Raw genomic sequence first — 26,472 nt, 5'->3', positions numbered from 1 at the left:
CCGGTGACAGATGCGCTTCGATTAGCTCCGACGTTTTATGCGACCTTTTATTTAATGCGAGCCGATTTATTACCGCGCTTCGATGCAACTTTGCTTCTAACTGCCACGCGGTGCAAATATTTTGCTCCGTTTCTCTTTTATAACCAACCAGGACTCGCCTTTCGATCATCCGCGTTCGTGCGGCGACTTCAAGGCGCCGTTAAAAATTGTCACATCGCGTACCAAAATAATTTTATTCGCATTCGAAGGGAACCGTTCGGAGCGCAACAGTCGCGCGGGTCGCAAAATTCAATTTCGTACGTACAAGATGCGCCGGGTTGTAAATATCTCGTGGATCGTGGTATCCGGAGCAGCCGTGCGCGTCGACGAAATTGAAACGAACGGCGGTAGAAACGGATAAAATGCGATCGATCGGCGCGATCCGTCCGGAGATCCATTAGGATTACGGGCATATTTCGCCGTAATTACTAATGACCGGTCCCCGGCGGCATTTCCGATTACCAACACACCGGTTCGCCGAGCATTCCTCGTCAAAGATTCCCACAACGTAACAGAGTTCCTCGGCGGTCGGCGGGCCGGGAGGGTCGACCGGTCGACCGAGGTCGATTATCAAGTAGTCTCGGACATTCCGAGCGGTCCGAGGCCGGACTATAAACGACCGCAACTACTTTCTCCTTTGGGGACGACGCTGATTACGGTCGAGGGGGCGGGGCCCTGCGAGCAGCCGAGGATTATTACGACGGCGTAATCCGCGCTGTCTTTGCGCGAGGAATTATCCGAGCAGGCCGCAAAACGCGATGCGCCGCGTTTCGCGGTCAGCGAAGGAAAAAATGAAAGTTCCGACGGCGGACGGGACCTTGTTTCGCAAGCAGCGCCGCACCTTAACGGTAATGCCACCGTTAAAGTCCGTTCCGCCGGCCGGAACGATCCGCTCTTAAACTAGAACTTTTCGCGAAATTCGCCGTTTACCCCGCTGGTTTAATAGTCCACGGGACCGTAAAATCTGCGTTAGCTCCGCGTTAAAAATGGCTTTGTACTCGCGCCATTGTTGCGGTATCGTCGCTCGAGATCGCGGCGAAAACGATTCGTCCGACATTCGTCCCGAAATTTTCGCGCAATCGAAGGTCTCGAAGGTCTCGAAGGTCACCGATCGGAGCAAAACGGTCTCTCGGCGAGTGCTCCATGGTAAAAATCGGACAACGGCGTCGTCAACGCGCGGCAAAAAATCGCGCAAGCGTGGGTCTCCGTCGACGATGAAAGAATCCGCGCGGCAGAGGCGCGATGCTCGTTCGAACGGATATTCAAAAGATGAAAAGTATTCTCGTGTTTTATTTTCTACGCGGCTTCGGTTGCCGTGACGTGTTCGCGTCGGCGGCCATCGAACGGTTTCGACGTAAACAGTTTCGGAGCGCGGCGGCGTTCAAAAACAAAGGAAAAAGGGCCTCGGGTAAACACTGTAAACGCACGCATTCGATGCGCCCCTGTTTCCGAATAACAGCCATTTCCGTGCTACAACTCGAACCGCATTTCGCAACAATAGCTATTACGCGTTCATATATCGGCGCAGAAGTCGGATGCAACGATACGAAAATGAAAATCCGCCGTTTCGAATTCGAGGCGAACGTTTCGCTGAAAAATACCGCTCTCTGGAAATGGTATCGAAAGAATGGTACGCGCGATGTGTTTCCTTACCGATGTTCCCGGTTTAGATTCGTTTCAATTCGATTTTCCCTCGCGCGGCGAACAGAAACGTCAGGTTTCCGCAGCGCCCGGTTATTTCGCCAATCTCGCGGTTATTTCTTCGCGCTCGAAAGCGGTCGATTCACCGACGCTGTAATTAAATTCACACGATTCGCCGGGCGACATTCAACGATCCCGAAGCGCGAATAGGCGGCAAACAAATATCGCTTTCCGTATCGCGAGCGAATCCTCCGCCGAGCTCTAAACGAATCACCGCTGCGGAGCTCTTCGCGTCGGTCTAAAACGACCGACCGGTTAAAACACCGGCCGGGATCGCTGGATCCGCTGGATCGTAACCGGCGAAACGCTGCCTCGACGGGTCCTCGTTCGGTTGGATCGCGTTTTCCGGCTGCGCGGTTGCGGTCGAATAGCGCGACGGCCGGCCGAGGAAACGAATTGATCGGCGGAAAAATAGAAGACGGACGGAACGAGAGCGGAAAAAGAAGCGCAGCGATCGAAACGAATACAATTTGTCGGAGCTTTTAACGCGACGATCGGGGAAACGCAGCCGGGAAAGGTCAACGTTTCGACGACATTTTTATTTCGAGATCGTTCAAGCTTGTATCGAGAACTCTTTTGTAGTCCGATACAAATTTCTGGGACGCGTAATAAAAACTGCGAGACGCGCAGGTAAGAGGTCGAAAGGCGAGCTGATACGTTGTCGACGGAAAAGTGGCAAAAGTCGGCAAAGCGAATCGAGAGAAGATTTCGCGATACGGAATAGTCGATACCGACCGGTTCCTCGGAATATTAAAGCGAGAGAGAGGGGGGAGGGGGGAGATAGAGGGAGAAAGGAGAAGAGGCGGGAAGATGGTGGAAATAGGTCAGGGGGCAGAGGTCAGACGCGAGGAAAGAAAACGGTCATGGCTGCCTTGGAGCCTCCTTTTCTACGGCACGCGTTGCGGTCCTCGTTGCTCGCGCGATCGATCACCGGCCCGGCCGCGAGCGGTTCTCCCTTTCCTTTCGTCTTGCCTTTCCCGCTCGATTTATCACTGGGGAGACTCTTACGGTTACGCTTACGCTTACGCTACCCGGAACGACCGTCGTCGATCAAAATACGGATTACGTTGACTAATCGATGAACATCGCATGCTGAAACGCGGAATGAACTTTGTCGACGGTGCTCTCGATACCCCGAAAATTTCCTCCTAAACTCGCAGACCTCGATTTATCATCCTCCTGTGCTTGAGTCGTCGGACGCGCCGCCGTCGAGGCAGACGAGAAAATGTATCAACAAGAAGGAGCACGCTTGTTCTGTATCGGATTCTTATATTTTTATTATCAATTCGCGCGAGTTTGAAACGTCGAACGATCCGATTCGGAATCGCGAAACACTGCGTTTAACGCTCGGACACCGGGGTCCACCGAGACGCGGAGCATAGATCTTTGTTATCCAGTTTCCGACAACAAATATAACGTAAAAATTGACGACTAAAAGCCCCGGGAACGGTGGGTTTGTTCGCATTCTCTTATTTAGAATAAAAAGATAAGCACCGAGAGGCTCCTCGCGCGCGACGGGAAATCCTTAAATCATTCCTAACAGTTTCAATCTCGCCAGACCTTGGAAGTTTTACGCCATGCCGGAGCCGTACCTACCTCGGAAGTTCCCTCGAAGTTACAAATTAACTCGGGAGTAGTTGGGGATTTCGAGGACTTCTGGAAATCATGCGCGCGAATGAGAACGACATCTGAAAGCGCTTTTTCCTCGCGCGACGGAACTTTCGATGAAATTGTTGGCCGGGGAACCGAGCCGGAGACGGCCGATCGTTCGAGATCGTCGAAGGGACCCGTTGGAAACTATCTATCGATTTCGACCGAATATTAAAACCGTCGAAAAGTCGCATCGAGGATCGAAACGCTTCTGAAAATCGCATCGCGTTTTCGATGGCTGGGCCGCGGCGTCGAACGCGTTACAGTTTACGGGAGCAAAGTGGGACGGCTCCGGTCGCTGCTGGTTAATTAGCGGACGAGACGGATGAAAGGGGGCATTCAAGATGCCTAAGCAAACTTGGCTAATTACGGGAGCACACGGCGAGAAGGCGCGGCATTGAAAGAAAAGGGAAGAAGCTCGCGGCTTTTCGCGGGACAAGAGTATCGCTCGGCGAGTCTCCGGGGAGCTCTGGAAAGTCGCTCGCCGCGTTTACCGCGGAATACAAAACCGCCTTGGCCCCGGAGTTCGCCGTGGCCGGCTCGTTTTAGATTCAAACTCGCCAACTTCCCGTTTGTCTCGAGTGGCCGAGGACTCGTCGGGAGGCGATACACTTTGCAGCTTCGGCGCCGGGCTCGCGGAAAAGTTTCCGTGAACAGCGACTTTTCGCGAATTATCGGGCCGCGTTGCGTGTACCTCGCCGCTAATTGGCGTTTTGCAGTTTCCCTCGCGGAGCTGTCCACTCTCGCCGGAGCTCGCCTCGGCTCTTTACCACGGAGGACTTTACGCGGACTTAACTCGACGATAACGAACCGCTCCGCTTCGGTTCGACGGCGCTAATTGGTTCAGCCGAAACCGGCTCGAGTTTCGTTCGCTCGGCAATTTACATTTATCGTCTCCGCGACGGACGCGCCCGCGGAATTGTAAAGCAAGCCGGATTCGGGGCTCGCGCGGAATCCAATTGCTGAACTTGGGGATCGGTTAACGAGGCTACCGAGCTGTTTTGCTGCCTGCGCGGTGCTCCGGGACCTTTGACTGGAAGCCGTCTCTGAAAAAGGGGCCGTCTCTGGGCCCGACAGGAACCTCGTCGCCGAGGCTATTCGCCGGACACCGGAGCAGAGAATCCGTCGACATTTGGCGAAACGGCGCCAAACGGCGTTAAATCTCTGGAAGCAACTATGTATACGATGTGGCGTTGACCGGCGTTAATCGATCGTCGGGCAGAAGCAACCGAGGTTCTCTGAACTCTGTCGCCGCGACCAGATTTGTCCGCGGATGGACGGCTGGGAGGTGAAAACGACTCTGCGGTTGCGCGAGCTCCATCGGACGATACCTCGAGCAACAACTTGTCCGTCGATCGGGACACTCGATAAATCTTCGCGGCAGAACTCGAGAACTCGGTCGCGTTTCCTCCTCGCGCGGAACGGAAGCAGTTTGCCTCCCTCGATTTGCATAGTCCGTTTTCCCGTAAAATCGTGCACCCGGCATGTGATCCTCCCCGGGGGAATCCTTGAAATAAGAACCGGGGACCCGCGTTCGATCCAAAATCGGGAGGCCGGCGTGAACTTGAACTTTGGCCGCGATCCGCGGACCCTGGAAACCTTCGAGAGCGATCGGAAGTTGATTATCGTTGACGCTTCCCTGCGAGAAAACGCGCATCTCGAAACGATGATAAATTAAATGATTAACGGTTTCACGATGTATAGCAACCGATAGCTTCGACGTCGACTTAACGTTTAATTTAACACTGTTACCGAATAATCGAAGACGTTAACTCCGTTAAATTGGACGAGCTGCCGCGATTCCGCTCGATCGATCCGCGATGAATAAGCGGATGCTGGGTCGTAAACAGTTCCACGCAAGAATCCGCCGTGAGAATCGTTTCCAAGGCGCGTATTGAAGGAAGAAAAGATCGTTGCAACTCGCTCGCGAAAGAATGATCGACCGGCTAACAGACTCGCGTGCTCGAGCGACGCGGCGATCGGATGTCTCGCCGGCCCGTCTCCAGGAATCCTCGGACATCGACGCGCCGATTAGCGTGTCGGGACCGTATCGAAAGTATAACCCAGATACGAGAGACGAACGGGACAGAGAGGATAATGCCAGGCATCCAACCGGTGTCTAGTCGATCCTTACCACCGTAAACCGCTAATGATACGGTGCCGCGCCGGTCTCCGGTGCTCGCACAGTATCAGCCTCCTATTACCGCGGGAAGAAGACATCGATCGGGCCCGTGCACGATGAAGTCGTAAACGCGAAGGATCCCTCTTTCATCGAGCGACATCGATATCCGAAGATGCGAGAACAATTTGGCGATATCGCCGCGACGAAGCGAATCTTATTTTCGTCTCGTTTCCGTTTCCGGGCTCTGAAACAGAGAAGTTTTCAGCGCGTCGAAATTCGACGTCCGAGAAACTCGGCGCGCTTGGCGTCATCGAGGACAGGATCGTCCATCGAACGTCAGCGGGACCGAGGGGCGGGAACGAGCATCTGCGTCAGGGGATGCGGCTTCTATTACGTCACGTGAGCCGCCTCGCGGAATGCCCGACGCGTCCCGTCTCGCCCCGGAAGAAGGCGACTCGTTAAATTACCATGAAACGTTTTTCTCCGCGGCAGGGTGAGGGGGGGAGGGACTGGGTCCATCAATTTCGCGAGCGAACCTCGCGGCGATCCTGGAAGAGATCCTGCGAGACGCTCCGGCGTTTCATCGTTCAAGGTCGATCGAACTGCTCCGCCCAGACACGAATACGAATTCCCCCCGAATGCACGAACTCGATTGTAATTTGCTGATCGAGATGGGATTGAAATGGAACTCTGCTTTTACATTCAAGGGATTCCCAATTAATAGTAATTGCTGCGAGGATCGAGCCGATAGATTGCATTCCTCCTGCGAGAGATTTACACGGATCGTTTATCTCTCCATCGTACGACCTATTGTCTGCACGTGTTTAAGAGATTCTATGTGTCTTTTAGATTGCACGTATCTGCGAGAACTGGGTGAAAGACGATACGATTTGAGCCGGGGCTCGGAATAAGCCTGCGCGCAACGTCGATGCCGCGAGGGCCACGCCTCCTGGCTCTTCTCGGAGCGCCTCACGCGTCTTCGGCTCGGTGGGGGCAACGCGGAGAGCGAAGCTACGCCTCCCGACTCCTCTCGGAGCGCCTCGCGCCTTTTCGACTCGGCGGAGGGGGCAACGCGAAGTGCGAGGCTACGCCTCCAGGCTCCTCTCGGAGCGCCTCGCGCCTCTTCGGCTCGATGGAGGGGGCAACGCGGAGAGCGAGACGCTCCGAAAGGAATCAGGAGGCGTGGCCCTCGCGGCATCGATGCTGCTCGCAGCTTTATTCCGAGCCTGGCTCGAGAAAACCGTTTCAATATTTTTGTGTAAAACTCGAAGAAGCAAAGAGTGCTGATAAGCTTCGAGTCAACTTCGAAAGATAATTTCGCCGCGGACCGAAGCAAAAGTTTCGCCGCTCGCGGCGAGTCGATGCCGCGACGAACGAGTCGATTGGTTCCAGAACCAATTAGTTCGCTCTGGCGTACACTCGGAACATATCGCACCTGTTACCTCCCAGTCTTTCTCGCCGGAACCATCGTCCGAGGTTTCCCTCCCGGAGCAGGGTTTCGCGCGAAAGCCGCCGCTGAAACAATTTTCGAGAACACGATATCGGACGCGACGGGAAAATGGACCGGGTTTGATCCGTGTCGTTTAACGTCATTCCATGGGTCCTATCGAGTCAGCAAGATTTCATCGTAAACGCCCCGAGGATCGACGCCGTTCGCTCGGTTCCGGACTTATCGCGAACTCTCGACGGCCATCTCCTCGTCCTCTTTCCTCTCTCGATATTTTTCTCTCTATTTTCCACTATTTTCCGCCGACTTTCTCTCTGCCTCTCTTCTGCTTTCTTTATTTTCCTTATGTTTCTCGCTCGTTCTCGCTCGTTCACGCTCGGCCGGCGCGTTCGCGGGACAGAGACAAAGGGACCCGGCATAAATAATTTATCCGAAGGCAGAGATCGCTGCCGCAACGGTGTATGTTGCATTAAATATGAAATCCAATATAAAGTTCCGCGCGAAGAGCGGAGCAGCTACCGCCCTACCCGAGCCCATTACGCGGATCCTACGCGGAAGTTTACGCGCGCGAAACGCAGCTCCGCGTGCGATTAAACCGTTAACCGTGATCATTAAACCGCGGATCTACGCCGGCGAAACGAAAATTTCCAGCATCGGTTCCAGGAAACGCCGACCGAAACGAACATTTATCCGGCTCCCTCGATCGCTTAAACGAGACGAATTTCGCACGAAAGATCGCGAGCGTAGTCGCCGAACGGAGAAATGAAAAGCGAGTTCATTCGATTTTCCGCGGAAATGACGGACGAACGCAAAAGCGCCATTGCAATTTCAGTATCGATAATGACAAACGGCTCGTTCGATTCGAAAATTCCGCGAGATACGTTCGCCGATACGTCTAAATATCGAATAACGCGAGCGCCGGTTTTAATCGCCGACAGATTCGCTGTTAATAATTAATCTTATCCTTCGCGTTCAACCGTGATACCGTTTTATATTATCCGCCGCTGGGAGTCCCTCGCGGCGCCAGCCAGTTTGATTTGTTCAGCGCCAGAGAGTTCGCGAAACAATTAAACGCTCGCAGTTTCGCATCGCGCACCGTTCTCGCCCCGACGTTTCAAAGTATTTCGGAACCGAAATATTTTACATAAGAGTTCAAAGAACTCCCGCGTGCCCTATCGTTCGCCGAACAAAATAAAAGAAGAAAACGCGCGATTGCGCTTTCCGTATTGTTTCGATGCTCGTTAACCGGCACGCGTACCCGCGACGCGAGCCGATTTGTAATTCATTAGCTAATTACGGCTCGAAGACTGTACGCGATCAGCTATGATAACGTTCGATTAACGAGCTTGCGAACCTTTTACGACCCCCCCCCCCCCCCCCAACTGCGGGTTTACGGACTGCGAGCTATTTTACTTTCGATCCGCTTCTGCACACACGACTTTCCACCGATATCGCTGCGCGAGAGAAAAATTGTGCAACGTCGTCGTCGTGCTGCGAAGAAAAGGGAACAGCGACGAGATCTTTCGCGGACGATCGATGGAAACCGTCCTCGTATAAAATACCTGAGAAACCAGGAAAGGATCGTCCTAACCGCGGAAAAGTATGCGGCGGCGGGCGAATGTTTTCGTCGGAAGAGGGCAACGACGCCGTTACAGAAAATAGTTTTCGGTTGCCGCTGCACCGTCGACGACCGCCGAAATTGACGACGATAGCTGCATACTAGTCGGCGGTTCTTGAACGCAGCGGATAGCAGACGGTAGTAAAGCGTGCATCGACGTTCAATCGTACACGCCGCTCGAATATCGATGCAACGCGCGCGGCGGACCCCATGGGGCAGCTGCGCCGGGCTGCATTTTCCATCAATCGTCGGCCAACTGCCGTTCATTCGATATATTTTTTAATATCAAACTTCCACCTTGTACCTGAAAGCGGTATTGTAATCGAGGGGAAGAGAGAGTTTCAAAGCGAGAGCGAAAATTGCGAACGCTGTCGACCGTTGTCGGAACGAGACGAGGCGTGTTTCGGCCTACGCGTCCGGGATAATTAGAGAAGCCGGATTATTATACAGACTGTCCCAAAAATGTCTCGCAATCCGAAAGTAGGGGGTTCCTCAGGTCATTTGAAGCAACTTTTTCCTTAGCGAAAATGCAATCCGCGGCTTCGTTTACGAGTTATTAACGAAAAACAGTGACCAATCGGAGGCGAGATCATTTGGCGCTAGACGGCCGAGCCAATGAGCGGAACTGGGCTCCGTGCACTCGTTGACTGGGCCGCCGCGCGCCAGCCGAGCTCGCCTCTTATTGGTCAGTGTTTTTCGTTAATAACTCGTAAACGAAGCCTCGCAGAACATTTTCGCAAAAGAAAAAGTTGCTTCGAATGACCTCAGGAACCTCCCATTTCCGGATTACGAGACATTGTCGGAACACCCTATACATATCAGCCAACGCGGAAACGAGCTTCGCGAGACGCGAGACGATGCTTCGGCAAAGGCAGCGAATCAACGCGAATTGAAAAAGAATCGAACGAATCGCGTGGCGTTGATCCTTTCGGGATTCGACGAAAGTCGCACCGTATTTTCGCCGCTATTAGCCGGGTATTAGCTCTCGGGTCGGCTCTCTACGTTTACTTAAACGACGCTCGACGCCGTTAAAACTCACCCCGGTTATTTCTCGGTTTTTCAGGATGCAGAGACAAAGCCGGAGTAGCTCGGAGGTGGAGGTTGCGCTTATGCGCCCCGTAAGCACCGCTGGCTAATAGCACCCCGGCCCATCCCCGACACCCTGCAGCCACACCAGGTACGGTACAACCTCTTTACGTCTGTCTTTTATGTTTCGAACGACGGCCACTTTCACGACGAATATATACGGCGAACCTTTTCGTTGACTTCTTGCTTTTTTCTTGGACAATATCTTGTCTTCTTCCGTGTTCCGATTTTTAAAGTATCCCGCGGACCGTTGCATTGCGAAACGCGTTCGGCGACCCGTCCCGTCGCTGTCGGAAATAAGGAAGCGTCGCGACGAGGAACGCGCGGAATCGATCGCTCGATCGGCGGTGTATCCTCGATACGCGAATCGATTTCTCGGTTCGTGCCGACGCGACGCGACGCGACGTGAAAACTAGCTCCCTGCAGACGCTGTTACTCTGCCGGCGACCCGCGACCGCGGACACTTTATCGCTTATTGTCGCGACACAACGGAGGTCTCTGCCACGGAATCCCTTCGGCGGTGCTACGTTATATGGAAGGGCGCCGGCATATTTCAGATTCAAATCGTCGGATATACGGCACCGAAGCGGCATTAAGCGGCCGGATCGTAAAGACTGCTCAACGGAAGCGCGTCGCGAAGCGTTTTACCGTCTCGATAATTAATGGATCGCCGTGAATCAAGGTTAACGCGGCCTCTAATGCCGACTAATTCCGCGAAGAAATTCATGACGCGCTCTTATCGCGAGCTTTGTCCAGCGTTTATTGTATTTATAATTATCTGCGCCAGGATCGTCGCGGCGTTAACGGGGAAGAGATTAACGCTGCGACCGTAACACCGTCTATTTGGCGGCACTGTTCGATGAGATTGAACGCTAAACCTGTAACGAAAACGTCAGCCTACGAATCGCTCCGTCCTTCGAGCTTTTTTTCGACCGTCGATCGAGAATCGTTCCTCGAACTCGGCCCGTTCAGAAGCAATTACGCGTCTCTCGACGGAACCGTATTCGAAATAATCCGAGTAATCCGGTCGCGATAATAGCTTCGGAGCACGAAGCCGCTTGTGTCGGCGTAAATATTACACCGTTGGCCTCGGACCTACGTTCCGCGCCGCGGCAGAATGCGCTTTTCGTGGCCGTTCCTTCATTTTTGACGGCGGTTCCCCCGTCGTTGCTTTATAAACCAGGCATTCGCGTAATCCCGGTCTGTCTCTATTATTTAATATTCCCCGACGCGGCGTTCCCGCGGCCGGCTTCCCTCGCGCGGTTCACATTTTGCTCCCGGTCGGGCCGGGCCGGGCTCTATTCTCTTATCGCGCGATATTTGCGTTTCGAATAATTCTTTGCGCGCGATGTTCGTGGATAAGACTTTCGTCTCGTCGCGTTCAGCGTGCCAGAGGACGGGAGGAATCGTTTTTTGGGACACCCTGTATGCTCTCGGACGATGCGCGCCCATAAATCGCGCAATTAAATCGCGACGCGCGTCCGAGCTTGTAAATAGAATTTCAGGAAAATTGAGCGATCGAGGAGGCAAAAGTGAATGTTAAATTTGCGAGCGGAAGAGATCCGCGGGAGTCCCGCGTATCGGTTATGGTTATGGGAGCCAGAAAATATGTGTCGGGCGCGTTATTGGCCGATCGAACCGGTCGCGGAACGGACGGACGGGCCGGCCCGATCGGAATTGCTAATTAGGCGCGTGTAAAATTACTGTAAATCGACGGCTCGGCTATTATCGTAAACAGCCTATCCCGGCCCGGGAGTAATTCACCGGGCGCGGCCCGTTCGTTTATCCGTCGCGACCAAATACGGAGCGCTCCCAGACGATTCCGCTGTTTTCGGAATTAACGCGCGATTCAGATCCCGATCCGGCCGCGAGCCTCCTTCCGCGCTGATAAATACGTTCGAGAGCTCGGCCCGGGGTTTATGACACTGTAACGTTTTTACGACGCCGAAATAAAACGGCCGATGAAAATTCCGACCGTTTAAAACGCGATCGCGGGCCAAAGTGCGGATCAGCTTTGCGCATAAACGCTCTGCTCGTCGGTTTTCTTTTTCCGATCGAGTATATAGCGTGTCATTTTATGTAACCTATAGCATTATAATACAACGTGGACCGTTCATTTTGAAAGCGGCGCAAGCTCGTCTATAAATAAACGTTTCCTATCTAAATATCATTTTATCGTCGTCGAACGGAAATAAGAAATTCGAAGCAATTCATTTCGTTGTACATTGTAATGTCTCCCTAACTGACGCTCATATTGTGCACAATGATTGACGCTCGGATTGTCCACAAAGCTGGACAGTTTGAGAAGAGGAGATACGATTGTTCGAGCCTTGTCGCTCGTTTTTTGTGGTTATCGATTGTCAACGACTATAAAGACGAGTCGCAAGGCTCGAATAATCGTGTCTCCTCTTCTCAAACTGTCCATTTTTGTGAACGATCCGAGCGTCAATTGGAGAGACATTACTGTACTTTCACTTTAAATACGACAAAAGAAATAATCCGCGGGATTCCGCGTTCTTTTCGTTCATTTTTCTCGTAGATGCGAAACGATCCGAGTACGCCGATCGATCTGCGAACGATCGGCTCGCAGATTTCCTCGCGCGCGCGCGCGAGAAGATTCCGCCGATGGCGCTCGCGCGTTGGCAGGATTCCAGACTAATTGAGAAAGAGTTTTCGAGTTTTCCGTCGAGCGTACGGCTAACAAGATCCCGAAGTTGCCTGGCGGCCGCGCTTACAAATTCCATCTCGACAGAATAATTATAATATTATTCCGGCGGGAGCGGGGTCGCGATCGATGGAAGCGGAACGACGCGACGTTTAGCGCGTGTCTACGATTTCTTTGCCCGATCCGGGGCCGCGTAATTACGGGAACGTGATTCGGCCGGGACGAGCCCCGTCTCGCGGAGCGGTCGCATGAAATATTCGAAGCGCTCGGAATGTCGGATTCATGAATATCGCGCGACGCGTATGAATTAGTCGGGAACAACGATGGAAGTTTAATCGGGACGCCTCGTGGCCTTCCTAGCCTCGCTATCGGTCTCCGGAGGAACGCGGCCGGGGCCCGGATCCGGTGAATTCGCTCCCGTCTTTTGCCAAAATGTCGACGTTCCGTCGGCACCCAACGCTCGCGCGCCCAAACGCGCATTTTGTCATAAGCGCTGCTTTCTCCTTGAGATTGCGCGACGAACCCTGGTCGATATTTATGCGACCATTTGTTTATCGGCCCTTTATTTAAATCGGGGACGAACAAAGATACGCCGCGTTTTATTTAGAAAATTGCGTTCGATTCGCAATTTTCGACTGAGAAGTCGCGAGCCGCTAAATCGCGCGTGCCGCTGAAACGATCTCGAGGTTAGCATCCTCCAGAAATCGTTCGAGGATCCGGATCTCGAGCAGTCCTTGCCCCGCTTCTGCCGCGCAGGCGTTTCAATTACCGCAGTTTCCCTCTTGCCCGAGTTTCCTCGCGGAAACGTTTTATCGCAGGAACGAAACCGGCGACAGCCGACTCGCTTTCGCTCTTCCCGATTCGACGAGAGAAAACAGAAACACAGAGCCTTTTAAAGAGTCGGTACCCACTCCGCGGGACACGATAATTCAGTTCCACCGAGGCTCTCCTCGCTTCCCTCGCGATTGCCCTCCCCCTCCCCTCGCTGTCTCCGCGATCCATAAATTCTCCGCTATCGAGGATTCTTTTAATCCGTTCGGGGTCGCAAACGAGGGACCGTCTTTGTCGGGTCTCTCGATTATTTCCGTCCGTTCGTTTCCCGCAGTTGCAACGAGACCCTTTGCTCGCGCGGCAATTTTATCGACGCAGATTAGACGCGCCCGTCGAAGTAAAAAGCGATCGAAACAGCTTTTCTCGAACTTAAAAAGATTAGGTGCGCAACACAGGATCGATCGCTTTGTTTATAAGGGAGTCGTCGCGCGCGGAAAGCTTCGGAACGAGCGAAACTGCATCAGCATTTCCATCGACGCCAGCGATCTGCATAATGCAGGCGCGAATAAATGACACGGCAGTGACAATGTTGCGTGCGACGCGGTGAGCTGTTATTAAATCCAACCCAGGTTTAACCTAAATCATAAGCATGCAACCTCGATGCTCGCTGATAAGCCCGGTTAATTGCGTTACGTCGGGCAAGGGTGCACGAGTTTCTTATTTAACGAGATGGATGGCGCGAGAACAAGATTTCGTTTTGTTCTAAAGAATAAACTAAGGTTCGAGCAGGTATCGAAATTGAAACAGCAAGACGTCGAGATAAATCGGGACTCGCGATTCTTCGAAATTCGAGATCAATTCGCGCGTCGGACATAAATTCGCGATTAAATTCATTAACCTCCCCTTAGCCATCCGCGACGGCGAAGCCCAACCCCCGTCTCCTAACAAAGTTGCCAGTTGCCGGAGCGTTTTACGGCGAAACAAGAAAGTTATTATGTTTGCGCCATCAAGAATACGACTCGGCGAGCGTACAGGGAAACGCGGTGCGTTTTTCGAGACCGAACCAGCCCGAGTTCTTTCCGTTTCACGGCGCGGCGCGACGGTTTGCCGGTTTGCCGCGACGATGTGTTGGTTCAGCGGCATTGAGGGTGCGCGGCACACGGAACGCTAACGCAATTACGCCACGTTCAAGCTTAATGAAAAGCGTCACGGCGCGGCGCGGCGCGGCGCCGTCCTGGCTTCATTATTGCGGGCGCGCGCTTTTCGCCGAAAAGAATGGACGCGGAAACAACGGGTTTCGTCGAAGCTGTTAATTGTGGTCGCCGTTTCGACCGGAACGAATCCGCGGAACCTCTTCTCTCCTATCTCGCGTGCTTCGCCCATTTTTCCACGAATTATTCCGCGCCGATGCTCCAGACTTCGACTCTCTCTTGTCCAAACCGCGTTGCAAATACACTATTTCTCGCAAAAATCCGACATGCGTTCGACGGAAAATTTAATCCAGCCTCCGATTCGAATGTTCGGTTAATTACACCGCCCGACACGATTTTTGATTTCCTATAGCCACTATGAAATTCTTGTAGAGCTTCACTTCCCGATCAAGAATCCGAAAACCGAATTACTCCATCACCCTCGGTTTTCGAAAAAAACGGGCTTTTGTAAAAACTCAAAAATTTTGACAAAAATGAGGTATTGCATGAGAAGTAAAAACGTTAGACAGTTCTAATCGGTGTTTAAAAAAACGAAAAAAAGATAGAGGAGAGTTTCCGAAACATAGTGGCATGCAATTTATTAATTGCTTTTGGTCGTAAATAGCAATAAATTAATGTCAAAGTTTAAAAAATTGTCGACGTGCGCAGTTTCTGCGCAATAATTTTGTACTTTTACGAAAAGTTGTTTCTCCTGCACAAAAACTCTACTCAGGAACGGATTCTGCAGACATTTCTGAAGAAGAAACGGCCCGGTAAAAGTGTTGGAACGATATAAATTTCGAGTAGAGCGAGAAAATGTTCGACAGTAACATGTACACGACGTTTTGCCGCCATATCCTTCGCAGCTCGCTTCTCTCTGTCCGACAGGGCCGAAGCTATGCGTAATCAACACCGATGGAGGGACCCAATGGGGCACCCACTGTTCGTAAATAATATTTGAATTTCTTTTGGTACTTCAATGTTCTGTTTTTTTTTTACATATTTCTGTGGGTAATAATCACCAAACTGTGATATATTTTACGAAAAAAATCACATCAGAGTATTTGCAGTGGGTAACGAAAATATATTCTAACACTAGTATAATTTTGCCTTCTACGCCATATAATTAAATAAATATTTAAATATATATTTAACAATATGTTTCAAGAAGTTTAACGTTTTGAAAATGATTATTTATTCATGATCGTATTATCGCTATAATTTAAATGATAACTGTATACACGATATACTTGTAATTCGACCAAATTCAGAATAAAATGAATATTTTCGTTCATTATTTTTCTTTTGTTATTTCTCCATTTGAAAATTAATAATCTTTCTTCTATATTCCTAAAACCATGTTTTTCGTACTTTTTAATTTATGATTCACAGTTTGGTGATTATTATCCACAGAAATATGTAAAAGGAGACAGCACATTGAAGTACTAAAAAAATTCAAAGTAGCACGCCCCACACGCTAAGTGAGTACCCCATTGGATCCCTCCATCGGTGTTGATTACGCATAGCTTCGGTCCTGTCGGACAGAGAGAAGCGAGCAGCGAAGCACATGGCGCCAAAACATCGTGTACATGTTGCCGACGAACATTTTCTCGATCTACTCGAAATGTACATCGTTCGGACTCTTTTACCGGGCCGTTTCTTCTTCAGAAATGTCTGCAGAATCCGATCCTGAGTAGAGTTTTCGTGCTGAACAAAGAACTTTTCTAAAAAATACAAAAATATTGCGGAAAAACTGCGCACTTCGACACTTTTTTAAACTTTGACATTAATTTATAGTTATTTAAGACCAAAAACAATTAATAAATTGTATTCCACTATATTCGAAAAACTTTCCTCTATCTTTTAAGACCGATTAGAATTTTCTAACGTTTGTACTTTTCATGCAATACCTCATTTCTGTCGAAAATTTTAGGTTTTTACAGAAGTTCGTTTTTTTCGAAAACTGTGGGTGATGGAGCAATTCGGTTTTCGGATTCTTATTCGGGGAGTGAAGCTCTACAAGAATTTCATAGTAGCTATAGGAAATCAGAAAAAAAGTTTGATTTTGTCGGACGGTGTTATTTAATCCGGCACTTAATCCAGTTAGAACGATCCAGGTTCCACCAAACACCGGCAAAAAGGGTTCGATCCGCTCGAGCACTCGCGAGATGGAACGATCGAAAAGTGGCGCGATCGAGAGGAAGAGTTCTCTTCTTCGAAGAGTCCGATCACGGATCTTTTCCGTATTTATAGGCTCCGCGTGTTGTTATTCGCGCGTTCGAAGGTTACGAGCGGAGAAGATAACGGCGATTCTCTCCCGCGAACGAGAGCCTCGTTCCCAAACGACGTCCCGCGAGCCATACGCCGGCTTTAGAGCTCCTTTTCCCAACTCTTCCGCGACGTAAACGCGTTATGCGCCGTTTGACTTTGAAACGAACGGCAAACTCTTGCTTTCACGCTAATACGCTTGCGGACACGGTTCTTCGCAAAGTATGGTTGTCGCGTCGCGTCGCGGTTTCTGCGATTCCAACGTGATCTACGATCTACAGTAATGTCTTTCTAATTGACGCTCGGATTGTCCACAAAAATGGACAATTTTGGAAGAGGAGATACGATTGTTCGAGCCTTGTGGCTCGTTTTTTATGCTCATCGATTGTCAACAATTGTAAAAACGAGCTGCAAGGCTCAAACAATCGTATCTCCTCTTTCCAAATTGTCCACTTTTCCGCACAATTTCGGCGTCAATTAGGGAGACATTACTGTACAGCCCCTACCAAAAGTATCGGGACGTTTGCAGAAAATTGGATAAACATGAAAATCCGATGCGAAATCGTTCTAATCTTTTTAATTTATTTCAAAGCTACGTTCCTCGATGCTTTCAAGCTGGTACACTTTATTAAAACGTTTCCCGAATTACGGTGCCTCGGCGCGAATCGCGTCTGCTCCTGGAACACGAACGCGAAAGATCGCGAAAATTCGAACAGACTGTTACGCCGAAACGGATTCGTTTGCTTCAAAGGGATGACATTTCCGGCGGCAGGGAATCCGAACGTGAAATTGCGAGGTCGGAAGGTATCGGCCGAAACAGTTTGGTAAAAGCCGGGTCGCGCTGGGCGAGCAAAGGGCTCGGCTTTCCGCGAGGACAGCCCGGAGAGAGAACGAGCCCGACCCGCGCCCGTTTCATCCATGCCCTTTTTCACCCTCTTGTCTCTCGCAGACTTTCGACTCGCGTTGGCTCGTTTCATGGAACCGTTGCTCCCCTTTCCCGAGACGCGCGGAGATCTCTTTCCCGCCTTGCTCCCGGCCCGACGTCTCTTTCCCGCTTTGCACTCGGCCCGACCCGGCCCGACCCGACGATCGCGGAGGATCAGACTTCGAAACTCAGATTCGCTGACTTCGTCGCGTCACAAATTAATAAAAAAAGCCATATTGCAAATGCTCCCGTCAACTTTCTTCCCGCGCCTCCCGTTTTCCTTCAACATTTAATGATAATAAGAATACTAATAATAACAATCTGTTAAGTACGAACGCTATTCCCGAATAAAATTCTGTTTTCACGACATCGTCGCCGTCGGATCTCTGACATTCGCGGCTTCGTGTAATAATAATAATAACAACAACAATAATAATAGCAATAATAATAATAATAATAATAATAGTAATAATAATAATAATAATAATAATCTGTTAAGTACGAACGCTATTCCCAAATAAAATTCTGTTTTCGCGACATCGTCGCGGTTTCGTGGGAAGACGGGTCGCGGCGGCGCCTCGCGGGACGCCCCATTAAAATATTTCTCGGCTCCTTCGAGTCCGCTTTAAATCCGGCCGTAAAACGCGCGCGGCCTCGTATTTTCGCGCGGCACCGTGCGAGAATTTCTGCCGGAGCGCGGGGGCCGACCGTCCGCCGTTTTCGTGCCACGAATTCGGAAGCGGGAGTAAGGGCTCGACCCCGGGGATTCGTCGTCTTTCTGGATACGAGCGGAGAGGACTCGTTTCGTCGTTTAAGCTCCGCCGGGGGACCGGCGGACCCGGAATTCCGGCTTGAAAGGTCGCCAAGTTTCGTCTCGTCTGGCCTCGTCTTGTTTCGTTCCGTTCTCGTTTCGTTCCACGACGAAGCCGCCGCAGCCGCTTCTCTTCTTCGCCGTCCCTCGCACCCCAAGGAACAACGGCACTCTTCCGGCTTCGGGTGCCCACGGTGCTGGACAACATCTGTGCAACAATTTTCTCCGGGAAAAATATCGAAGCTTCCGACCGGCCGGGTTCGCTCGGTTCGAATATTATCGAACATCTGCGAGCAGATTCGTTCGGGACGATTTGTACGAATCTAGGAATAGCAACGGATCGCTCTCAACGGATATGTCTCTCTAATTGACGCTCGGATTGTCCACAGAAATGGACAGTTTGAGAGGAGAAGACGCGATTATTCGAGCCTTGGGACTCGTCTTTATAGTCGTTGACAATCGATAACCGCAAAAAACGAGCGACAAGGCTCGTACAATCGTATCTTCTCTTCCATAATCGTCCACTCTCGTGGACAATCCGAGCGTCAATTAGAGAGACATTACTGTATTTCGAACTCGCCGACTGCCGACTTTTCGCGCGATAAGTCGCGGAACCCCTCGCCTCCCAGGAACATTCTCCGTCGTCCGGACGGACCGACCGATACGTTCTGTTTAAACGGTTTTCGATTATCGCCTCCGAACCGCTCTCGCATCGAACACTCCCCGGGGAGCTGACGACGCCTTCCGCCGAGTAATTCTTCCGAGGGCGGCGACGATTTCACGCTGGAAATTGTACCGCCGCGTGAGCGACCTACGAAAACGCGCGGCACCTGCGCGATGCGAATGCGAACAACACTCTGGTTCCTTTCGCCGCGATCTGCTCCAACTCGGATCCATCGATAATTTCGCGACGTTTCCATCGCAGAGATCGTCCTAAATAGATCCATTGATACGAAACAACGCCGTTATACAGGGTGGTTATTCGAGGCAACTAACAGGTTCTTGAGGTTATACGAAGCAACTTTTTCCTTAGCGAAAATGCGATCCGAGGCTCTGTTTACGAGTTATCGACGAAAAACGCTGACCAATCGGAGGGCGAGTGCAACCGGCGCTCCGCCCCTGCGGCCAATGCCGCGTCGCGCCGGCCGTATGACTCAGCGGCAGTGGTCGCGAAGACGGTGCGCCAGCCGCGCGCGATCTCTCATTGGTCAGCGTTTTTCGTCGATAACTCCTAAACGAAGCCGCGGATCGCGTTTTCGCAAAGGAAAAAATTGCTTCGAATCGCCTCAGCAATCCCTCGTTTCTCGGAAATGCCATAATTTTGGGACACCCTGTATAATACATAATACAATAGAAACAATGGAATACTTGATCTTTTGCTACGAACCAGTCTGCGCAGACTGCCATAAGCAAGAAACGTACCGAAAGCGGGGCTCGAAGGATGCGCGGTTTTACGGTGAAAGATACGGAAGTTGGGCTGAAATAAAGCTGGCGCGGCGTACCGGGTCCGGACGATCGTAGCAGATTGCCCGGCAGTTTGTAGACGCCGTAGAATTTTACAGAGCCGGAATTAAGATTTTTAAATTAACGCTGAAACGAGCGGTCGTTTAGCGCGGCGTTCACGGTCGCCGGCATTCCGCTCCGCTTAAATGCAAATACAAGGGCCGCGCCGCGCGCCGCCGTTCAATTTTACACTTTTCGGCATTGTTACGGAAACAGTAACGCTGCGGGCCGCGCGTTCGGCAAAGTATGGGCCTCCGCTTGGTACGAAGCTTACGCGCGATTAATATTAACGAATGCGATCCGGTCGATTAGCAGCGTTTGTAGTTTTTGCCGGACAGCGATTGCGCCGCTTCCCGACCAACGAAACCATCGCAGCCCTGCAAACGTTCCAACGGAGAACCGGTCAAAAATCGTAGAATAAAATAGCTCCGGTCGGCTGTCTCGTTTTCGATCGAATTGAATTTGCAACCGTGCACGCGCGCTATCCAAATAGGCCCGTTTGTTACGCGCCGCTTCTGTTTTTCTTTTATTTTTCTACATCGCGCCCGAATTGGATTCATTTCCAATATCAATTTTTGTCGAAAACAAAGCGATCGCGTCCAGGCAACTGTTACTCCTCCGAGCGAACGTTCGACGGCTTTCGTCGAACATATTCGCGAAGAAGCCGATCGATCGAGCATCGGAAATTAATCGGCCGCGAGCTTAATCGGCGGATTTCCCATCCGGTTTCCATCGACCGTTTGTTCCGTCGATATCGGAAAATCGAGTGGTTTCCCATCGGCGAAAATTATTCATGAGTCGCGCGGAAAGCCAGTTTGGCAAATTCGAATCCCATCGTGGAAGTTTTTTCGCGCATCTTCTCGGCGCGGCGCGGCTCCGCGTCAGCTGCAGCTGCGGCCGCCGTGTTTTTACCGGAAACTGCATGGTAATAAGCTGCGCGCGGCAATCGCTCGCGGCGAGGACGCGATTTATAAGCGGGGGTGGTCGATCGAGAGTTTGCTGCCGGGTTTTCGGCGCTGGGAAGGGACCGCTGGTTGCGTTATACGCGCGCGCGCTCTCGCGTGCCCGATATTGACAATAACAGTCGGCGATAACGGTGACGATAAACGGCCGTTAAACGATGCAGCGAGCGTATCGCGCTAATGAAACAGTTTTCGACGAAATAATGAAATAATGCAGCCGGTGCACGCGCGCGTGATTTAAATTACTCTTTCCGGCGCGCGCGCGCGCGCGCGCGTAACCCCCGCGTCTGGCTGCGTTACACGTTTAATTATCGGGACAACGGCCGCGCCGCGCCGAGGAAAATGGTGAACGATGTTGCCCGGGGCTGCATATTTTCCACTTTGACTTCCGGCGGCCATCGTTATCGAGGAAATTTACGCGGCGGAAAGATTAGAGAGATACCTTTTGCCGCGGATTCAATGAACCGCTGCTCTATCGCGCGCGCGCGCGTTATCTACGCTCACCGACCGACTCGGAAATACGGTCGAACATCTCGCATCGCCGATGGATCGCCGTGTCGTAAAAAAAGACGAAAACTGCGCATACTCGCGTCTTATTCGACGCTGAAAGGTGGAAGGCGGTTCTTTGAAACGCGGGTCGACGGAGTTCGATCAACTCCTCGGAAGATTAAGGCGGATTATCGCGGCCCGACGATTTCGCAAAGGTCGCCGAACTCGATTCTTAAATCTCCGTCAAAATAGTGCAACGTTTAACCGACAGCGGCGACCTCTCGCTGGATATATACGCTTCATACCGAAAAGGTCAAAGCCGTTTCGTGCAGCGGCGCGCGCCGGGTGCTCGCTTTCCAAGTTTCGTTAGCAATCGCGCGCCGATCCCGGAAACTTTGCGGATTCGTCGAGCAGAACATAAACGAAATACATCTTTCCGTGGCCAAAGGATGAACTCGCGTCGCAGATTCGAGGGGAACTTCTACGAGGGAGTCGCTTCGTCTTTCACGAGGAAGGCTAGCTTTTCGACAGGCTAGCGAGCTTTTATGATAAGCTAGCGAGCTTTTCGATACGCTTGCGAGCTTTTCGATAGGTTACCGAGCTTTTCGACAGGCTAGCTTTTCGATAGGCTAACGAGCTTTTCGACAGGCAAGCTTTTCGATAGACTAACGAGCTGATAGGCTACCGTTCTTTTCGATAGGCTAGCGAACTTTTCGATAGGCTACCGAGCTTTTCGACAGGCTAGCTTTTCGATAGGCTAACGAGCCTTTAGACAGGCAAACTTTTCGATAGGCTAGCGAGCTTTTCGATAGGCAAGTTTTTCGATAGGCTAGCTTTCCAATAGGCTAACGAGCTTTTCGACAGGCAAGCTTTTCGATAGACTAACGAGCTGATAGGCTACTGTTCTTTTCGATAGGCTAGCGAACTTTTCGATAGGCTACCGAGCTTTTCGACAGGCTAGCTTTTCGATAGGCTAACGAGCCTTTAGACAGGCAAACTTTTCGATAGGCTAGCGAGCTTTTCGATAGGCAAGTTTTTCGATAGGCTAGCTTTCCAATAGGCTAACGAGCTTTTCGACAGGCAAGCTTTTCGATAGACTAACGAGCTGATAGGCTACCGTTCTTTTCGATAGGCTAGCGAGCTTTTCGATAGGCTAGCAAGCTTTTCGATAGGCTAGCTTTTCGATAGACCAGCGAGCTTTTCGATAGGCTACCGAGCTTTTTGATAGGCTAGCGAGCTTTTCGATAGGCTAGCGAGCTTTTCGATAGGCTCGCGAGCTTTTCGTCCATTGTAACCCTGGCAACGGATTTAATCAACGATCTCTTTTCGAGTGAGATCGCTGGCCACGCCGAGTCCTCGCTCGGCCGTCGTCGATTTTTAAAAGACCGCGTGCAGCTGTCGACAGGTAATGCGTCGATCGTGCCCGGATCCTCCGACAGCCGTCGAAGCCGTAATAAAAACGACGTTAGCAGAGCTCGATAAAGCGTCCGGGCCGTGTATCGATTCCGCGGGAATAATAACTCGCCGCGGAACAATCTCGGGATTCGTGTTACCGTAGACGGGACGAAAGGGTGGAGCGGAACAAGGTACGAGGCTGCGAGGAAATACGAAGAGAAAAGCGGCATTAGCGCGACGTTAAATACCGCGCGACACTCCGTGGGCGTGGTTAAACGATCGCCGACTGGTTCTCCGTCGGGCAGACGCGTTTCCTATCGTTCGTGAAATTGCGCGACGCACACGAAGCCCGTCGTTACCAGCCGCGGCCGCGGCCAGAAAGTATTCTTTCGCAAATGGTTATCAACGATGTCGGGCTCGTTGAGAAAGTCCCTGCTACGAGCGGAGCGGTCGTCGTTGCGAAATCAAACTGGAAGGCGATTGAATATTCATAAGGAGACGAGTATTTCCCTCGCCTTTCCTCCGTCCCCCTCTCGCGTTCGCCCTCTCTTCCCGCCGGTCGCCTTCCCTCCAGCGATCCAGCCTTGCCAACGCAGTCTGCTCGACACGGAGCCGAGCTAGCTCGAATCCTGACGTTGCCACCTGATACCGGATCCGCGTTGCGCCTCGTGGAACGCTTTATCAAGGATCGCTCTCTCTCTCTCTCTCTCTCCCTCTCTCTTCGTCTCTCTTTCTCGGTCATGCCCCGGCGTTCGCCTACCTCGATCGTCCTAAACATCGATCCTCTAGTTTCGTTTACAAAGTATAACAACGTCGAGACACCCGATAGACTTCCGAAAACTCGCCGAATTATCCCATCGCCGACACTTTCTCCCGTTCGATCGGCGGCGTCCGGTTCGTCCACTCCTATTTCTTCCAAATTGTTCCGTGCGACATAATACAGTAATGTCTCCCTAATTGACGCTCAGATTGTGCAGAAAAATGGACAATTTGGGAAGAGGAGATACGATTATTTGAGCCTTGCAGCTCGTTTTTATAATTGCCTTCGAATCGTGTCACGTGGTCTCCGAATTGCCACCGAATTGCCTCCGAATTGTATTCGAATTGCCTTCGAGTTCTGTCACGTGACCGTCGAATTGCCTCCGAATTATCATTGAATTGCCTTCGAATCGTGTCATGTGGCCTCTGAATTGTTTCCGAATTACCTTCGAATTGCCTCTGAATTTTCTCCGAATTGCCATCGACTTGCCTCCGAATTGTATTCGAATTGCCTCCGAATTGCCTTCGAGTTCTGTCATGTGATCGTTGAATTGCCTCCGAATTGCCATCGAATTGCCTCCGAATTGTATTCGAATTGCCTTCGAATTGCCTTCGAGTTGTGTCACGTGTCATCGAATGCCTTCGAATCGTGTCACGTGGTCTCCGAATTTCCTCCGAATTGCCTTCGAATTGCCTCCGAATTTTATTCGAATTGCCATCGAATTGCCTTCAAATCGTGTCACGTGTCCTCCGAATTGCTTTCAAATTGCCATCGAATAGCCTTCAAATTGTGACATGGGCCTCCGAATTGCCACCGAGTTGCCTTCGAATTGTGTCACGTGTCCTCCGAATTGCCTTTGAATTGCCATCGAATTTCCTCCTAACTGACATCAAATTGACTTCGAATTGCCTTCAACTTTCCTCCGAATTGTCATCGAATTGCCATCGAATTGCCTTCAAATTGTCTTCAAATTGTCAACAACTATAAAAACGATCCGCAGGGCTCGAATAATCGTGTCTCCTCTTCCCAAATTGTCGATTTGTCTGCACAATCTCAGCGTCGATTAGGGACACTTTACTGTACATCTAAATAAACGCGTCGATCCTTGACGTGCCGATCGTCCAACCAAATACGTCGGTCTAATAATAATCAATCGCGCGGCAACGCGTCGATATCCGCCGACGCGTGCTGACCCGGTCATCGTCGACGGACATCCAGAGAGCTCGTCGTCGGGGCGGTGGTTGTCGGACGCGTCGCGAGCAATGTTCGAGTTACGATGAAAACCGTTCGGAGAAATTATGAAGTCGGGGGGGAGCCGGTCGCAGGGGCTGGAACGGCGTAAATAATTACCGCGTGTCAGCGACGCGTAGCCGTATTTGCCCGTGGCAAATGCATCATCGATAACCGTGACAGGGCCGGTTCTAACCGCGATAGACCACCTGTGCTCTCGCGCACGGAACGCGGGCCCGGAGTTATCGCGCGTCCATCGATTCGACGCTGGATTAGCAGCGAATGTCCATTAACCGTTCGCGTGCGCTCGCGGCTCGGTTCGGCTCGGCTCGGCTCGGCTCGTTAGCGGGCCGAGGCTGATCCGACCTAGAAAATTTATTATACCTCGGCCGTTCGCAATAACGCCGCCGGCCCGCGAATCTGCAATCGGCGGCTCGCCGATACGCGGAAATTGCGACGGCGTCGCGAAGCGCGCGCGTTTTCCAGGCGGAACCGGGGCTGGTCCCGGCGGCGCGTGCCCGCTCGAATTCCGTCGATCGGCCTCCCCCTCTGCATTTATACGCGCGCGCGTGGCAAACTGAATTTTGTCCCCGTGAAAAATTCATGCGCCGAGGAACACCGTCCGAGGTCGGATCGATGACAGCGGCCCGGATCAACTTCCGAGGATTCACGGGCTCGCGTTTCGCCGCGAAACCGGAAGCCGCGTACAAATCGGCGCGATTACTTTAAGCGTTGTCGGGTTCGCGCTTCCGCGGCTCCGTGAAAGATGACGCTCCCGCTCGTCGCGTTAGAACGCGATTCGTCGTTTCTACGATCGAAAAGCGACTCGATCGCCGCATCCGATTCCGTTCTCCGCGAGAATGCGATCCTCCGTTTACAATCGTAACGAGAAACGCGATTTCTCTTCCGATCCGAGCGACGCGGACGTTGCCAGACCGTTCGGGAAGCTTCGGAGAAACGACGTCGATCGTAAAAGGTCCTTCGTAATATTTGCGAGCGCCCTCGTGACCGTTGACGCAGCGGTGGCGTCATAAACGGTTCTACGGTTAAATTCCACGATTTTTCATCCGTCGACAGACATTCCCTGTTACTTTTATTCGGCGTTTCCAGCTTCCGTTTCGCACGGATTCGTTGCTTTTGCAGAGCGTCCTCGTTTCCCGACGAGAATTGCCGCGGAAAGTACGCGTTCGCCGCGCGGTCGATGGTCTCTCGGCCGATGGGTTCTCGTAACCGGATTCCGAATTTCGAAACAAACCGTTTAGGAGGAGTACGTATAATCCTCGGCGCGTATAAATTCAAAGGACTGGTCGCGGCGCGAGAGCGAGCCGTGAATATTCATTGGCCTTGGCTCGGCCTCCGCCTCCGCCCCTGCCCCTGCTCGCAGCCCTTCGGACGCCTGTCCCCCTCCTCCCACCCCTCCGGGGGAACGCCGGGCCCGCTTTGTCGCTCGTGGAGATGCGTATCGCGAACCAACTCTTTGCGGGTCGGGCCCGATCGCCGAAAAAACGAATTTAATTGGCGGACATTGAAATTAGCCGGCCGGTTACAATAAATAATTATGAGCGCCGCGGAACTCAAACGTTAATCGCCTTAATTGGGATTTAATGTTACACGGAATTAGTTTGGAAATATTTATCGCTCGAATTGAAACCCCCTCCGCGTTTAATTGCGCGGCATACGTCGTGTTCCCGGGGCCACCCACGCGCGCGCGAGCCCGTTCGCAGCCGCGTGTTTGATTTTAGTTTAAATTGGATACGTACCGGCCGCGCGCAAACTGTTTGCCTTCTATTGCCGTATTACGCGATGAATCTCCTATGACTTTCGAACGGCGCGCGTTCCC

The 26,472-nt window shown here is 51.7% G+C and overlaps 1 protein-coding gene across 5 annotated transcripts in view; it reads left to right on the top strand.

Annotated features, from left to right (window-relative positions):
- The window catches only part of LOC117225726 (uncharacterized), a 380,710-nt gene that overhangs the window by 279,579 nt on the left and 74,659 nt on the right, over positions 1 to 26,472 (top strand). For all 5 annotated transcript variants that reach the window (XM_033479453.2, XM_033479451.2, XM_033479452.2 and 2 more), the window contains exon 4: positions 9,641 to 9,754. The gene's annotated coding sequence lies outside the window, so the exon portion shown is untranslated. The remainder of the gene's footprint in view (positions 1 to 9,640; positions 9,755 to 26,472) is intronic.

The sequence above is a fragment of the Megalopta genalis genome, chromosome 14 (assembly GCF_051020955.1).
Source record: "Megalopta genalis isolate 19385.01 chromosome 14, iyMegGena1_principal, whole genome shotgun sequence".
NCBI lineage: Eukaryota > Metazoa > Arthropoda > Insecta > Hymenoptera > Halictidae > Megalopta > Megalopta genalis.
The sequence above is the reverse complement of the archived record's forward strand: the minus strand, read 5'-3'. Positions and strand labels throughout refer to the sequence as shown.